The sequence below is a fragment of the Oncorhynchus masou genome, chromosome 29 (genome assembly GCF_036934945.1).
Source record: "Oncorhynchus masou masou isolate Uvic2021 chromosome 29, UVic_Omas_1.1, whole genome shotgun sequence".
Taxonomy (NCBI): domain Eukaryota; kingdom Metazoa; phylum Chordata; class Actinopteri; order Salmoniformes; family Salmonidae; genus Oncorhynchus; species Oncorhynchus masou.
The window spans coordinates 81,235,423-81,255,273 of NC_088240.1; positions in this window are offsets into that span (position 1 = coordinate 81,235,423).

Consider the following 19,851-nt stretch of genomic DNA (forward strand, 5'->3'; position numbering starts at 1 on the left):
TCTTTGGACTGGTTTTGGGTTTGACCATAATTACATGATCTTTAGGACTGGTTCTGGGTTTGACCATAATACATGCTCTTTGGAATGGTTCTGGGTTTGACCATAATACATGCTCTTTGGACTGATTCTGGGTTTGACTATAATACATGATCTTTAGGACTGGTTCTGGGTTTGATCACAATACATGATCTTAAGGATAGGTTCGGCGTTTGACCATAATACATGATCTTTAGGATTGATTCTGGGTCTGACAACAATACATGATCTTTAGGACTGGTTCTGGGTTTGACTATAATACATGCTCTTCAGGACTTGTTCTGGGTTTGACCATAATACATGATCTTTAGGACTGGTTCTGGGTTTGACCATAATACATTATCTTTAGGACTGGTTGTGCGTTTGACTCTAATACATGATCTTTAGGACTGGTTCTGGGTTTGAGCATAATACATGCTCTTTGGACTGGTTCTGGGTTTGACCATAATACATGCTCTTTGGACTGGTTCTGGGTTTGACCATAATTACATGATCTTTAGGACTGGTTCTGGGTTTGACTCTTTGGAATGGTTCTGGGTTTGACCATAATACATGCTCTTTGGACTGATTCTGGGTTTGACTATAATACATGATCTTTAGGACTGGTTCTGGGTTTGACTATAATACATGATCTTTAGGACTGGTTCTGGGTTTGACTATAATACATCTTTAGATGGTTCTGGGTTTGACTTAATACATGATACTGGTTCTGGGTTTGACTATAATACATGATCTTTAGGACTGGTTCTGGGTTTGACTATAATACATGCTTTCTGGGGTTTGACCATAATACATGATCTTTAGGACTGGTTCTGGGTTTGACCATAATACATGATCTTTGGACTGGTTCTGGGTTTGACCATAATACATGCTCTTTGGACTGGTTCTGGGTTTGACCATAATTACATGATCTTTAGGACTGGTTCTGGGTTTGACCATAATACATGATCTTTAGGACTGATTCTGGGTTGACAACAATACATGATCTTTAGGTGATTCTGGGTTTGACTATAATACATGATCTTTTGGACTGGTTCTGGGTTTGACTATAATACATGATCTTTAGGACTGGTTCTGGGTTTGACCATAATATATGATCTTTAGGTCTGGTTCTGGGTTTGACTATAATACATGATCTTTGGACTGGTTCTGGGTTTGACCATAATACATGCTCTTTGGACTGGTTCTGGGTTTGACCATAATTACATGATCTTTAGGACTGGTTCTGGTTTTGACCATCATACATGCTCTTTGGACTGGTTCTGGGTTTGACCATAATTACATGATCTTTAGGACTGGTTCTGGATTTGACCATCATACATGCTCTTTGGACTGGTTCTGGGTTTGACGATAATACATGCTCTTTGGACTAGTTTTGGGTTTGACCAAAATTACATGATCTTTAGGACTGGTTCTGGGTTTGACCATAATACATGCTCTTTGGACTGGTTTTGGGTTTGACCATAATTACATGATCTTTAGGACTGGTTCTGGGTTTGACCATAATACATGCTCTTTGGACTGGTTCTGGGTTTGACCATAATTAGATGATCTTTAGGACTGGTTCTGGGTTTGACCATAATATATGATCTTTCGGTCTGGTTCTGGGTTTGACTATAACATATGATCTTTAGGAATGGTTCTGGGTTCTATCACAATACATGATCTTAAGGATAGGTTCTGCGTTTGACCATAATACATGATCTTTAGGACTGATTCTGGGTCTGACAACAATACATGATCTTTAGGACTGGTTCTGGGTTTGACGATAATACATGCTCTTTGGACTGGTTTTGGGTTTGACCATAATTAGATGATCTTTAGGACTGGTTCTGGGTTTGACCATAATACATGCTCTTTGGAATGGTTCTGGGTTTGACCATAATACATGCTCTTTGGACTGATTCTGGGTTTGACTATAATACATGATCTTTAGGACTCGTTCTGGGTTTGACCATAATACATGATCTTTAGGACTGGTTCTGGGTTTGATCACAATACATGATCTTAAGGATAGGTTCTGCGTTTGACCATAATACATGATCTTTAGGACTGATTCTGGGTTTGACTATAATACATGATCTTTAGGACTGGTTCTGGGTTTGACTATAATACATGCTCTTCAGGACTGGTTCTGGGTTTGACCATAATACATGATCTTTAGGACTGGTTCTGGGTTTGACCATAATACATTATCTTTAGGACTGGTTGTGCCTTTGACTCTAATACATGATCTTTAGGAATGGTTCTGGGTTTGAGCATAATACATGCTCTTTGGACTGGTTCTGGGTTTGACCATAATACATGCTCTTTGGACTGGTTCTGGGTTTGACCATAATTACATGATCTTTAGGACTGGTTCTGGGTTTGACCATAATACATGATCTTTTGGACTGGTTCTGGGTTTGACCACAATACATGATCTTTAGGACTGGTTCTGTGTTTGACTATAATACATGCTCTTTGGACTGGTTCTGGGTTTGACCATAATACATGATCTTTAGGACTGGTTCTGGGTTTGACCATAATACATGATCTTTAGGACTGGTTCTGGGTTTGACCATAATACATGCTCTTTAGGACTGGTTCTGGGTTTGACCATAATACATGCACTTTGGACTGGTTCTGGGTTTGACCATAATACATGATCTTTAGATCTTTACATGCTCTTTGGACTGGTTCTGGGTTTGACCATAATACATGCTCTTTGGACTGGTTTTGGGTTTGACCATAATTAGATGATCTTTAGTACTGGTTCTGGGTTTGACCATAATACATGCTCTTTGGAATGGTTCTGGGTTTGACCATAATACATGCTCTTTGGACTGATTCTGGGTTTGATCATTCTTTTCTGACTGGTTCTGGGTTTGACTATAATACATGATCTTTAGAACTGGTTCTGGGTTTGACTATAATACATGATATTTAGAACTGGTTCTGGGTTTGACTATAATACATGATCTTTAGGACTGGTTCTGGGTTTGACTATAATACATGCTCTTCAGGACTGGTTCTGGGTTTGACCATAATACATGATCTTTAGGACTGGTTCTGGGTTTGACCATAATACATGCTCTTTGGACTGGTTCTGGGTTTGACCATAATACATGATGGTTCTGGGTTTGACCATAATACATGATCTTTAGGACTGGTTCTGGGTTTGACCATAATACATGATCTTTAGGACTGATTCTGGGTCTGACAACAATAAATGATCTTTAGGACTGGTTCTGGGTTTGACTATAATACATGATCTTTTGGACTGGTTCTGGGTTTGACTATAATACATGATCTTTAGGACTGGTTCTGGGTTTGACCATAATACATGATCTTTAGGACTGGTTCTGGGTTTGACCATAATTACATGATCTTTAGGACTGGTTCTGGGTTTGACCATAATACATGCTCTTTGGACTGGTTCTGGGTTTGACCATAATTACATGATCTTTAGGACTGGTTCTGGGTTTGACCATCATACATGCTCTTTGGACTGGTTCTGGGTTTGACCATAATTACATGATCTTTAGGACTGGTTCTGACGACCAAATACATGCTCTTTGGACTGGTTCTGGGTTTGACAATAATACATGATCTTTAGGACTGGTTCTGGGTTTGACTATAATACATGATCTTTAGGACTGGTTCTGGGTTTGACTATAATACATGTTCTGGTTCTGGGTTTGACCATAATACATGATCTTTAGGACTGGTTCTGGGTTTGACCATAATACATGATCTTTAGGACTGGTTCTGGACTTAATACATGATCTTTAGGAATGGTTCTGGGTTTGACATAATACATGCTCTTTGGACTGGTTCTGGGTTTGACCATAATACATGCTCTTTGGACTGGTTCTGGGTTTGAACATAATTACATGATCTTTAGGACTGGTTCTGGGTTTGACCATAATACATGATCTTTTGGGACTGGTTCTGGGTTTGACCATAATACATGATCTTTAGGACTGGTTCTGGGTTTGACTATAATACATGATCTTTAGGACTGGTTCTGGGTTTGACCATAATACATGATCTTTAGGACTGGTTCTGGGTTTGACTATAATACATGATCTTTAGGACTGGTTCTGGGTTTGACCATAATACATGCTCTTTGGACTGGTTCTGGGTTTGACCATAATACATGCACTTTGGACTGGTTCTGGGTTTGACTATAATACATGATCTTTAGAACTGGTTCTGGGTTTGACCATCATACATGACTGGTTCTGGGTTTGACCATAATACATGCTCTTTGGACTGGTTTTGGGTTTGACCATAATTAGATGATCTTTAGTACTGGTTCTGGGTTTGACCATAATACATGCTCTTTGGAATGGTTCTGGGTTTGACCATAATACATGCTCTTTGGACTGATTCTGGGTTTGACTATAATACATGATCTTTTCTGACTGGTTCTGGGTTTGACTATAATACATGATCTTTAGAACTGGTTCTGGGTTTGACTATAATACATGATATTTAGAACTGGTTCTGGGTTTGACTATAATACATGATCTTTAGGACTGGTTCTGGGTTTGACTATAATACATGCTCTTTGGACTGGTTTTGGGTTTGACCATAATTAGATGATCTTTAGTACTGGTTCTGGGTTTGAACATAATACATGCTCTTTAGGACTGGTTCTGGGTTTGACCATAATACATGATCTTTAGGACTGGTTCTGGGTTTGACCATTAATACATGCTCTTTGGACTGGTTCTGGGTTTGACCATAATTACATGATCTTCAGGACTGGTTCTGGGTTTGACCATAATACATGATCTTTAGGACTGATTCTGGGTCTGACAACAATAAATGATCTTTAGGACTGATTCTGGGTTTGACTATAATACATGATCTTTTGGACTGGTTCTGGGTTTGACTATAATACATGATCTTTAGGACTGGTTCTGGGTTTGACCATAATACATGATCTTTAGGACTGGTTCTGGGTTTGACCATAATACATGCTCTTTGGACTGGTTCTGGGTTTGACCATAATACATGCTCTTTGGACTGGTTCTGGGTTTGACGATAATACATGATCTTTAGGACTGGTTCTGGGTTTGACCATAATACATGCTCTTTGGACTGGTTCTGGGTTTGACCATAATTACATGATCTTTAGGACTGGTTCTGGATTTGACGATAATACATGCTCTTTGGACTGGTTTTGGGTTTGACTATAATACATGCTCTTTGGACTGGTTTTGGGTTTGACCATAATTACATGATCTTTAGGACTGGTTCTGGGTTTGACCATAATACATGATCTTTGGACTGGTTCTGGGTTTGACCATAATTATGATCTTTAGGACTGGTTCTGGGTTTGATGATCTTTCGGTCTGGTTCTGGGTTTGACTATAATACATGATCTTTAGGACTGGTTCTGGGTTTGACTATAATACATGATCTTTATGGTTCTGAGTTTGACTATAATACATGATCTTTAGGACTGGTTCTGGGTTTGACTATAATACATGATCTTTAGGACTGGTTCTGGGTTTGACTATAATACATGATCTTTAGGACTGGTTCTGAGTTTGACTATAATACATGATCTTTAGGACTGGTTCTGGGTTTGACTATAATACATGATCTTTAGGACTGGTTCTGGGTTTGACTATAATACATGATCTTTAGGACTGGTTCTGGGTTTGACTATAATACATGATCTTTGGAATGGTTCTGGGTTTGACCATAATACATGCTCTTTGGACTGGTTCTGGGTTTGACCATAATACATGCACTTTAGGACTGGTTCTGGGTTTGACCATAATTACATGATCTTTAGGACTGGTTCTGGGTTTGACCATCATACATGCTCTTTGGACTGGTTCTGGGTTTGACGATAATACATGCTCTTTGGACTGGTTTTGGGTTTGACCATAATTAGATGATCTTTAGTACTGGTTCTGGGTTTGAACATAATACATGCTCTTTAGGACTGGTTCTGGGTTTGACCATAATACATGATCTTTAGGACTGGTTCTGGGTTTGACCATAATACATGATCTTTGGACTGGTTCTGGGTTTGACCATAATACATGATCTTTAGGACTGGTTCTGGGTTTGACCATAATACATGATCTTTAGGACTGATTCTGGGTCTGACAACAATACATGATCTTTAGGACTGATTCTGGGTTTGACTATAATACATGATCTTTAGGACTGGTTCTGGGTTTGACTATAATACATGATCTTTAGGACTGGTTCTGGGTTTGACCATAATACATGATCTTTAGGACTGGTTCTGGGCTTGACTATAATACATGATCTTTGGACTGGTTCTGGGTTTGACCATAATACATGCTCTTTGGACTGGTTCTGGGTTTGACCATAATTACATGATCTTTAGGACTGGTTCTGGGTTTGACCATCATACATGCTCTTTGGACTGGTTCTGGGTTTGACGATAATACATGCTCTTTGGACTGGTTTTGGGTTTGACCATAATTACATGATCTTTAGGACTGGTTCTGGGTTTGACCATAATACATGATCTTTAGGACTGGTTCTGGGTTTGACCATAATTACATGATCTTTAGGACTGGTTCTGGGTTTGACCATAATATATGATCTTTAGGTCTGGTTCTGGGTTTGACCATCATACATGGTCTTTGGACTGGTTCTGGGTTTGACGATAATACATGCTCTTTTGGTTTTGGGTTTGACCATAATTACATGATCTTTAGGACTGGTTCTGGGTTTGACGATAATACATGCTCTTTGGACTGGTTTTGGGTTTGACCATAATTACATGATCTTTAGGACTGGTTCTGGGTTTGACCATAATTACATGATCTTTAGGACTGGTTCTGGGTTTGACCATAATATATGATCTTTAGGTCTACTGGGTTTGACCATTTATGATCTTTCGGTCTAGTTCTGGGTTTGACTATAATACATTATCTTTAGGACTGGTTCTGGGTTTGAATATAATACATGATCTTTTGAACTGGTTCTGGGTTTGACTATAATACATGATCTTTAGGACTGGTTCTGGGTTTGACCATAATATATGATCTTTAGGTCTGGTTCTGGGTTTGACCATAACATATGATCTTTAGGACTGGTTCTGGGTTTGACCATAATACATGATCTTTAGGACTGGTTCTGAGTTTGACTATAATACATGATCTTTAGGACTGGTTCTGAGTTTGACTATAATACATGATCTTTAGGACTGGTTCTGGGTTTGACCATAATATATGATCTTTAGGTCTGGTTCTGGGTTTGACCATAATATATGATCTTTAGGTCTGGTTCTGGGTTTGACTATAATACATGATCTTTAGACTGGTTCTGGTTTGACTATAATACATGATCTTTAGGACTGGTTCTGGGTTTGACTATAATACATGATCTTTAGAACTGGTTCTGGGTTTGACTATAATACATGATCTTTAGGTCTGGTTCTGGGTTTGACTATAATACATGATCTTTAGGACTGGTTCTGGGACTTAATACATGATCTTTAGGACTGGTTCTGGGTTTGACTATAATACATGATCTTTAGGACTGGTTCTGAGTTTGACTATAATACATGATCTTTAGGACTGGTTCTGAGTTTGACTATAATACATGATCTTTGGAATGGTTCTGGGTTTGACCAAAATACATGCTCTTTGGACTGGTTCTGGGTTTGACCATAATACATGCACTTTGGACTGGTTCTGGGTTTGACCATAATTACATGATCTTTAGGACTGGTTCTGGGTTTGACCATCATACATGCTCTTTGGACTGGTTCTTTTGACGATAATGGTTTTGGACTGGTTTTGTTTGACCATAATACATGATCTTTAGGACTGGTTCTGGGTTTGACTATAATACATGCTCTTCAGGACTGGTTCTGGGTTTGATCATAATACATGATCTTTAGGACTGGTTCTGGGTTTGACCATAATACATGCTCTTTGGACTGGTTCTGGGTTTGACCATAATACATGATCTTTAGGACTGGTTCTGGGTTTGACCATAATACATGATCTTTAGATTCTTTAGACAACAATACATGATCTTTAGGACTGATTCTGGGTTTGACTATAATACATGATCTTTAGGACTGGTTCTTTTTGACTATAATACATGATCTTTAGGTTTCTGGGTTTGACCATAATACATGATCTTTAGGACTGGTTCTGGGTTTGACTATAATACATGATCTTTGGACTGGTTCTGGGTTTGACCATAATACATGCTCTTTGGACTGGTTCTGGGTTTGACCATAATACATGATCTTTAGGACTGGTTCTGGGTTTGACCATCATACATGGGACTGGTTCTGGGTTTGATCATAATACATGATCTTTAGGACTGGTTCTGGGTTTGACCATAATACATGCTCTTTGGACTGGTTCTGGGTTTGACCATAATACATGATCTTTAGGACTGGTTCTGGGTTTGACCATAATACATGATCTTTAGGACTGGTTCTGGGTTTGACCATAATACATTATCTTTAGGACTGGTTCTGGGTTTGACCATAATACATGCTCTTTGGACTGCTTCTGGGTTTGACCATAATTACATGATCTTTAGGACTGGTTCTGGATTTGACGATAATACATGCTCTTTGGACTGGTTTTGGGTTTGACAATAATTACATGATCTTTAGGACTGGTTCTGGGTTTTACCATAATTACCTGATCTTTAGGACTGGTTCTGGGTTTGACCATAATATATGACCTTTAGGTCTGGTTCTGGGTTTGACCATAATATATGATCTTTCGGTCTGGTTCTGGGTTTGACTATAATACATGATCTTTAGGACTGGTTCTGAGTTTGACTATAATACATGATCTTTAGGACTGGTTCTGGTTTGACTATAATACATGATCTTTAGAACTGGTTCTGGGTTTGACCATAATATATGATCTTTAGGTCTGGTTCTGGGTTTGACCATAATATATGAACTTTCGGTCTGGTTCTGGGTTTGACTATAATACATGATCTTTAGGACTGGTTCTGGGACTTAATACATGATCTTTAGGACTGGTCCTGAGTTTGACTATAATACATGATCTTTAGGACTGGTTCTGGGTTTGAACATAATTACATGATCTTTAGGTCTGGTTCTGGGTTTGACCATAATATATGATCTTTAGGTCTGGTTCTGGGTTTGACTATAATACATGATCTTTAGGACTGGTTCTGGGTTTGACTATAATACATGATCTTTAGGACTGGTTCTGGGTTTGACTATAATACATGATCTTTAGGACTGGTTCTGGGTTTGACTATAATACATGATCTTTAGGACTGGTTCTGGGTTTGACTAATAATACTTTATGATTTGACTTTAGGACTGGTTCTGAGTTTGACTATAATACATGATCTTTAGGACTGGTTCTGGGTTTGACCATATAATACATGATTTGGACTTTACCATAATTACATGATCTTTAGACTGGTTCTGGGTTTGACCATCATAATACATGATCTTTGGACTGGTTTTGGGTTTGACCATAATTACATGATCTTTAGGACTGGTTCTGGGTTTGACCATCATACATGCTCTTTGGACTGGTTCTGGGTTTGACTATAATACATGATCTTTAGGACTGGTTCTGGGTTTGACCATAATACATGATCTTTAGGACTGGTTCTGGGTTTGACTCTAATACATGATCTTTAGGACTGGTTCTGGGTTTGACCATAATACATGTTTTGGACTGGTTCTGGGTTTGACCATAATACATGCTCTTTGGACTGGTTCTGGGTTTGACCATAATTACATGATCTTTAGGACTGGTTCTGGGTTTGACCATAATACATGATCTTTGGACTGGTTCTGGGTTTGACCATAATATATGATCTTTCGGACTGGTTCTGGGTTTGACTATAATACATGATCTTTAGGACTGGTTCTGGGTTTGACCATAATACATGATCTTTAGGACTGGTTCTGGGTTTGACCATAATACATGATCTTTAGGACTGGTTCTGGGTTTGACTATAATACATGATCTTTAGAACTGGTTCTGGGTTTGACTATAATACATGATATTTAGAACTGGTTCTGGGTTTGACTATAATACATGATCTTTAGGACTGGTTCTGGGTTTGACTATAATACATGCTCTTCAGGACTGGTTCTGGGTTTGACCATAATACATGATCTTTAGGACTGGTTCTGGGTTTGACCATAATACATGATCTTTAGGACTGGTTCTGGGTTTGACCATAATACATGGTCTTTGGACTGGTTCTGGGTTTGACCATAATTACATGATCTTTAGGACTGGTTCTGGGTTTGACCATAATACATGATCTTTAGGACTGATTCTGGGTCTGACAACAATAAATGATCTTTAGGACTGATTCTGGGTTTGACTATAATACATGATCTTTTGGACTGGTTCTGGGTTTGACTATAATACATGATCTTTAGGACTGGTTCTGGGTTTGACCATAATACATGATCTTTAGGACTGGTTCTGGGTTTGACGATAATAATACATGATCTTTGGACTGGTTCTGGGTTTGACCATAATACATGCTCTTTGGACTGGTTCTGGGTTTGACCATAATTACATGATCTTTAGGACTGGTTCTGGGTTTGACCATCATACATGCTCTTTGGACTGGTTCTGGGTTTGACCATAATTACATGATCTTTAGGACTGGTTCTGGATTTGACCAACATACATGCTCTTTGGACTGGTTCTGGGTTTGACGATAATACATGCTCTTTGGACTAGTTTTGGGTTTGACCAAAATTACATGATCTTTAGGACTGGTTCTGGGTTTGACCATAATACATGCTCTTTGGACTGGTTCTGGGTTTGACCATAATTAGATGATCTTTAGGACTGGTTCTGGGTTTGACCATAATATATGATCTTTCGGTCTGGTTCTGGGTTTGACTATAATACATGATCTTTAGGACTGGTTCTGAGTTTGACTATAATACATGATCTTTAGGACTGGTTCTGAGTTTGACTATAATACATGATCTTTAGGACTGGTTCTGGGTTTGACTATAATACATGATCTTTAGGACTGGTTCTGGGTTTGACTATAATACATGATCTTTAGGACTGGTTCTGAGTTTGACTATAATACATGATCTTTAGGACTGGTTCTGGTTTGACTATAATACATGATCTTTAGGACTGGTTCTGGGTTTGACTATAATACATGATCTTTAGGACTGGTTCTGATTTGACTTTACATGATCTTTAGGTTTCTGGGTTTGACCATAATACATGCTCTTTGGACTGGTTCTGGGTTTGACCATAATACATGCTCTTTGGACTGGTTTTGGGTTTGACCATAATTACATGATCTTTAGTACTGGTTCTGGGTTTGACCATAATACATGCTCTTTGGAATGGTTCTGGGTTTGACCATAATACATGCTCTTTGGACTGATTCTGGGTTTGACTATAATACATGATCTTTAGGACTGGTTCTGGGTTTGACCATAATACATGATCTTTAGGACTGGTTCTGGGTTTGATCACAATACATGATCTTAAGGATAGGTTCTGCGTTTGACCATAATACATGATCTTTAGGACTGATTCTGGGTCTGACAACAATACATGATCTTTAGGACTGGTTCTGGGTTTGACCATCATACATGCTCTTTGGACTGGTTCTGGGTTTGACTATAATACATTATCTTTAGGACTGGTTCTGGGTTTGACTATAATACATGATCTTTAGGAATGGTTCTGGGTTTGACTATAATACATGCTCTTCAGGACTGGTTCTGGGTTTGACTATAATACATGCTCTTTAGGACTGGTTCTGGGTTTGACCATAATACATGATCTTTAGGACTGGTTCTGGGTTTGACCATAATACATGATCTTTAGGACTGGTTCTGGGTTTGACCATAAATACATGCTCTTTGGACTGGTTCTGGGTTTGACCATAATTACATGATCTTTAGGACTGGTTCTGGGTTTGACCATAATACATGATCTTTAGGACTGATTCTGGGTCTGACAACAATACATGATCTTTAGGACTGATTCTGGGTTTGACTATAATACATGATCTTTAGGACTGGTTCTGTGTTTGACTATAATACATGATCTTTAGGACTGGTTCTGGGATTGACCATAATACATGATCTTTAGGACTGATTCTGGGTTTGACTATAATACATGATCTTTAGGACTGGTTCTGGGTTTGACCATAATACATGCTCTTTGGACTGGTTCTGGGTTTGACCATAATTACATGATCTTTAGGACTGGTTCTGGGTTTGACCATCATACATGCTCTTTGGACTGGTTCTGGGTTTGACGATAATACATGCTCTTTGGACTGGTTTTGGGTTTGACCATAATTACATGATCTTTAGGACTGGTTCTGGGTTTGACCATAATACATGCTCTTTGGACTGGTTTTGGGTTTGACCATAATACATGATCTTTAGAACTGGTTCTGGGTTTGACCATAATTACATGATCTTTAGGACTGGTTCTGGGTTTGACCATCATACATGGTCTTTGGACTGGTTCTGGGTTTCACGATAATACATGCTCTTTGGACTGGTTTTGGGTTTGACCATAATTACATGATCTTTAGGACTGGTTCTGGGTTTGACCATAATACATGCTCTTTGGACTGGTTTTGGGTTTGACCATAATTACATGATCTTTAGAACTGGTTCTGGGTTTGACCATAATTACATGATCGTTAGGACTGGTTCTGGGTTTGACCATAATATATGATCTTTAGGTCTGGTTCTGGGTTTGACCATAATATATGATCTTTCGGTCTGGTTCTGGGTTTGACTATAATACATGATCTTTAGGACTGGTTCTGAGTTTGACTATAATACATGATCTTTAGGACTGGTTCTGGGTTTGACTATAATACATGATCTTTAGAACTGGTTCTGGGTTTGACCATAATATATGATCTTTAGGTCTGGTTCTGGGTTTGACCATAATATATGACTTTCGGTCTGGTTCTGGGTTTGACTATAATACATGATCTTTAGGACTGGTTTGAGTTTGACTATAATACATGATCTTTAGGACTGGTTCTGAGTTTGACTATAATACATGATCTTTAGGACTGGTTCTGGGTTTGACCATAATATCTTTAGGTCTGGTTCTGGGTTTGACCATAATATATGATCTTTCGGTCTGGTTCTGGGTTTGACTATAATACATGATCTTTAGGACTGGTTCTGGGTTTGACTATAATACATGATCTTTAGGACTGGTTCTGGTTTGACTATAATACATGATCTTTAGAACTGGTTCTGGGTTTGACTATAATACATGATCTTTAGGACTGGTTCTGGGTTTGACTATAATACATGATCTTTAGGACTGGTTCTGGGTTTGACTATAATACATGATCTTTAGGACTGGTTCTGAGTTTGACTATAATACATGATCTTTAGGACTGGTTCTGGGTTTGACTATAATACATGATCTTTAGGACTGGTTCTGGGTTTGACTATAATACATGATCTTTAGGACTGGTTCTGAGTTTGACTATAATACATGATCTTTAGGACTGGTTCTGAGTTTGACTATAATACATGATCTTTAGGACTGGTTCTGGGTTTGACTATAATACATGATCTTTAGGACTGGTTCTGAGTTTGACTATAATACATGATCTTTAGGACTGGTTCTGAGTTTGACTATAATACATGATCTTTAGGACTGGTTCTGGGTTTTACCATAATACATGCTCTTTGGACTGGTTCTGGGTTTGACCATAATACATGCTCTTTGGACTGGTTCTGGGTTTGACCATAATTACATGATCTTTAGGACTGGTTCTGGGTTTGACCATCATACATGCTCTTTGGACTGGTTCTGGGTTTGACGATAATACATGCTCTTTGGACTGGTTTTGGGTTTGACCATAATACATGATCTTTAGGACTGGTTCTGGGTTTGACCATAATACATGCTCTTTGGAATGGTTCTGGGTTTGACCATAATACATGCTCTTTGGACTGATTCTGGGTTTGACTATAATACATGATCTTTAGGACTGGTTCTGGGTTTGACCATAATACATGATCTTTAGGACTGGTTCTGGGTTTGACTCTAATACATGATCTTTAGGAATGGTTCTGGGTTTGACATAATACATGCTCTTTGAACTGGTTCTGGGTTTGACCATAATACATGCTCTTTGGACTGGTTCTGGGTTTGACCATAATACATGATCTTTAGGACTGGTTCTGGGTTTGACCATAATACATGATCATGGTTCTGTGTTTGATCTTTAGGACTGGTTCTGGGTTTGACCATAATACATGATCTTTAGGACTGGTTCTGGGTTTGACCATAATACATTATCTTTAGGACTGGTTCTGGGTTTGACCATAATACATGCACTTTGGACTGGTTCTGGGTTTGACCATAATTACATGATCTTTAGGATTGGTTCTTGGTTTGACCATAATTAGATGACCTTTAGGACTGGTTCTGGGTTTGACCATAATACATGCTCTTTGGAATGGTTCTGGGTTTGACCATAATACATGCTCTTTGGACTGATTCTGGGTTTGACTATAATACATGATCTTTAGGACTGGTTCTGGGTTTGACTATAATACATTATCTTTAGGACTGGTTCTGGGTTTGACTATAATACATGATCTTTAGAACTGGTTCTGGGTTTGACTATAATACATGATCTTTAGGAATGGTTCTGGGTTTGACTATAATACATGATCTTTAGGACTGGTTCTGGGTAATACATTATCTTTAGGACTGGTTGTGGGTTTGACTATAATACATGATCTTTAGGACTGGTTCTGGGTTTGACCATAATGCATGCTCTTTGGACTGGTTCTGGGTTTGACCATAATACATGCTCTTTGGACTGGTTCTGTGTTTGACCATAATTACATGATCTTTAGGACTGGTTCTGGGTTTGACCATAATACATGATCTTTTGGACTGGTTCTGGGTTTGACCACAATACATGATCTTTAGGTCTGGTTCTGGGTTTGACTATAACATATGATCTTTAGGACTGGTTCTGGGTTTGACCATAATACATGATCTTTAGGACTGGTTCTGGGTTTGACCATAATACATGATCTTTAGGACTGGTTCTGGGTTTGACCATAATACATGCTCTTTGGACTGGTTCTGGGTTTGACCATAATACATGCTCTTTGGACTGGTTCTGGGTTTGACCATAATTACATGATCTTTAGGACTGGTTCTGGGTTTGACCATCATACATGCTCTTTGGACTGGTTCTGGGTTTCACGATAATACATGCTCTTTGGACTGGTTTTGGGTTTGACCATAATTACATGATCTTTAGGACTGGTTCTGGGTTTGACCATAATACATGCTCTTTGGACTGGTTTTGGGTTTGACCATAATTACATGATCTTTAGAACTGGTTCTGGGTTTGACCATAATTACATGATCTTTAGGACTGGTTCTGGGTTTGACCATAATATATGATCTTTAGGTCTGGTTCTGGGTTTGACCATAATATATGATCTTTAGGTCTAGTTCTGGGTTTGACTATAATACATGATCTTTAGGACTGGTTCTGAGTTTGACTATAATACATGATCTTTAGGACTGGTTCTGAGTTTGACTATAATACATGATCTTTAGAACTGGTTCTGGGTTTGACCATAATATATGATCTTTAGGTCTGGTTCTGGGTTTGACCATAATATATGATCTTTCAGTCTGGTTCTGGGTTTGACTATAATACATGATCTTTAGGACTGGTTCTGAGTTTGACTATAATACATGATCTTTAGGACTGGTCCTGAGTTTGACTATAATACATGATCTTTAGGACTGGTTCTGGGTTTGACCATAATATATGATCTTTAGGTCTGGATCTGGGTTTGACCATAATATATGATCTTTCGGTCTGGTTCTGGGTTTGACTATAATACATGATCTTTACTACTGGTTCTGAGTTTGACTATAATACATGATCTTTAGGACTGGTTCTGAGTTTGACTATAATACATGATCTTTAGAACTGGTTCTGGGTTTGACTATAATACATGATCTTTAGGACTGGTTCTGGGTTTGACTATAATACATGATCTTTAGGACTGGTTCTGAGTTTGACTATAATACATGATCTTTAGGACTGGTTCTGGGTTTGACTATAATACATGATCTTTAGGACTGGTTCTGGGTTTGACCATAATACATGATCTTTAGGACTGGTTCTGGGGTTGAACATAATTACATGATCTTTAGGACTGGTTCTGGGTTTGACCATAATACATGATCTTTATGATTCTTTACAACAATAAATGATCTTTACTGGTTCTGGGTTTGACTATAATACATGATCTTTTGGACTGGTTCTGGGTTTGACTATAATACATGATCTTTAGGACTGGTTCTGGGTTTGACCATAATACATGATCTTTAGGACTGGTTCTGGGTTTGACGATAATAATACATGATCTTTGGACTGGTTTTGGGTTTGACCATAATTACATGATCTTTAGGACTGGTTCTGGGTTTGACCATAATTACATGATCTTTAGGACTGGTTCTGGGTTTGACCATAATACATGCTCTTTGGACTGGTTCTGGGTTTGACCATAATTACATGATCTTTAGGACTGGTTCTGGGTTTGACCATCATACATGCTCTTTGGACTGGTTCTGGGTTTGACAATAATACATGCTCTTTGGACTTTTTGGGTTTGACCATAATTACATGATCTTTAGGACTGGTTCTGGGTTTGACCATAATACATGCTCTTTGGACTGGTTCTGGGTTTGACCATAATTACATGATCTTTAGGACTGGTTCTGGGTTTGACCATAATATATGATCTTTAGGTCTGGTTCTGGGTTTGACTATAATACATTATCTTTAGGACTGGTTCTGAGTTTGACTATAATACATGATCTTTAGGACTGGTTCTGAGTTTGACTATATACATGATCTTTAGGACTGGTTCTGGGTTTGACTATAATACATGATCTTTAGGACTGGTTCTGGGTTTGACTATAATACATGATCTTTAGGACTGGTTCTGAGTTTGACTATAATACATGATCTTTAGGACTGGTTCTGAGTTTGACTATAATACATGATCTTTAGGACTGGTTCTGAGTTTGACTATAATACATGATCTTTAGGACTGGTTCTGAGTTTGACTATAATACATGATCTTTGGAATGGTTCTGGGTTTGACCATAATACATGCTCTTTGGACTGGTTCTGGGTTTGACCATAATACATGCACTTTAGACTGGTTCTGGGTTTGACCATAATTACATGATCTTTAGGACTGGTTCTGGGTTTGACCATCATACATGCTCTTTGGACTGGTTCTGGGTTTGACGATAATACATGCTCTTTGGACTGGTTTTGGGTTTGACCATAATTACATGATCTTTAGTACTGGTTCTGGGTTTGAACATAATACATGCTCTTTGGAATGGTTCTGGGTTTGACCATAATACATGCTCTTTGGACTGATTCTGGGTTTAACTATAATACATGATCTTTAGGACTCGTTCTGGGTTTGACCATAATACATGATCTTTAGGACTGGTTCTGGGTTTGATCACAATACATGATCTTAAGGATAGGTTCTGCGTTTGACCATAATACATGACCTTTAGGACTGATTCTGGGTCTGACAACAATACATGATCTTTAGGACTGATTCTGGGTTTGACTATAATACATGATATTTTCTGACTGGTTCTGGGTTTGACTATAATACATTATCTTTAGGACTGGTTCTGGGTTTGACTATAATACATGATCTTTAGGAATGGTTCTGGGTTTGACTATAATACATGATCTTTAGGACTGGTTCTGGGTTTGACTATAATACATGCTCTTCAGGACTTGTTCTGTGTTTGACCATAATACATGATCTTTAGGACTGGTTCTGGGTTTGACCATAATAAATGATCTTTAGGACTGGTTCTGGGTTTGACCATAAATACATGCTCTTTGGACTGGTTCTGGGTTTGACCATAATTACATGATCTTTAGTACTGGTTCTGGGTTTGAACATAATACATGCTCTTTGGAATGGTTCTGGGTTTGACCATAATACATGCTCTTTGGACTGGTTCTGGGTTTGACTATAATACATGATCTTTAGAACTGGTTCTGGGTTTGACTATAATACATGATCTTTAGGACTGGTTCTGGGTAATACATTATCTTTAGGACTGGTTGTGGGTTTGACTATAATACATGATCTTTAGGACTGGTTCTGTGTTTGACTATAATACATGATCTTTAGGACTGGTTCTGGGATTGACCATAATACATGATCTTTAGGACTGGTTCTGGGCTTGACTATAATACATGATCTTTGGACTGGTTCTGGGTTTGACCATAATACATGCTCTTTGGACTGGTTCTGGGTTTGACCATAATTACATGATCTTTAGGACTGGTTCTGGGTTTGACCATCATACATGCTCTTTGGACTGGTTCTGGGTTTGACGATAATACATGCTCTTTGGACTGGTTTTGGGTTTGACCATAATTACATGATCTTTAGGACTGGTTCTGGGTTTGACCATAATACATGCTCTTTGGACTGGTTTTGGGTTTGACCATAATACATGATCTTTAGAACTGGTTCTGGGTTTGAACATAATTACATGATCTTTAGGACTGGTTCTGGGTTTGACCATCATACATGCTCTTTGGACTGGTTCTGGGTTTGACGATAATACATGCTCTTTGGACTGGTTTTGGGTTTGACCATAATTACATGATCTTTAGGACTGGTTCTGGGTTTGACCATAATACATGCTCTTTGGACTGGTTTTGGGTTTGACCATAATACATGCTCTTTGGAACTGGTTCTGGGTTTGACCATAATTACATGATCTTTAGGACTGGTTCTGGGTTTGACCATAATATATGATCTTTAGGTCTGGTTCTGGGTTTGACTATAATATATAATACATGATCTTTTGAACTGGTTCTGGGTTTGACTATAATACATGATATTTAGAACTGGTTCTGGGTTTGACGATAATACATGATATTTAGAACTGGTTCTGGGTTTGACTATAATACATGATCTTTAGAACTGGTTCTGGGTTTGACCATAATATATGATCTTTAGGTCTGGTTCTGGGTTTGACCATAATATATGAACTTTCGGTCTGGTTCTGGGTTTGACTATAATACATGATCTTTAGGACTGGTTCTGAGTTTGACTATAATACATGATCTTTAGGACTGGTTCCTGAGTTTGACTATAATACATGATCTTTAGGACTGGTTCTGGGTTTGACCATAATATATGATCTTTAGGTCTGGTTCTGGGTTTGACCATAATATATGATCTTTCGGTCTGGTTCTGGGTTTGACTATAATACATGATCTTTACGACTGGTTCTGAGTTTGACTATAATACATGATCTTTAGGACTGGTTCTGAGTTTGACTATAATACATGATCTTTAGAACTGGTTCTGGGTTTGACTATAATACATGATCTTTAGGTCTGGTTCTGGGTTTGACTATAATACATGATCTTTAGGACTGGTTCTGGGTTTGACTATAATACATGATCTTTAGGACTGGTTCTGAGTTTGACTATAATACATGATCTTTAGGACTGGTTCTGGGTTTGACTATAATACATGATCTTTAGGACTGGTTCTGGGTTTGACTATAATACATGATCTTTAGGACTGGTTCTGAGTTTGACTATAATACATGATCTTTAGGACTGGTTCTGAGTTTGACTATAATACATGATCTTTAGGACTGGCTCTGGGTTTGACTATAATACATGATCTTTAGGACTGGTTCTGTGTTTGACTATAATACATGATCTTTAGGACTGGTTCTGAGTTTGACTACAATACATGAT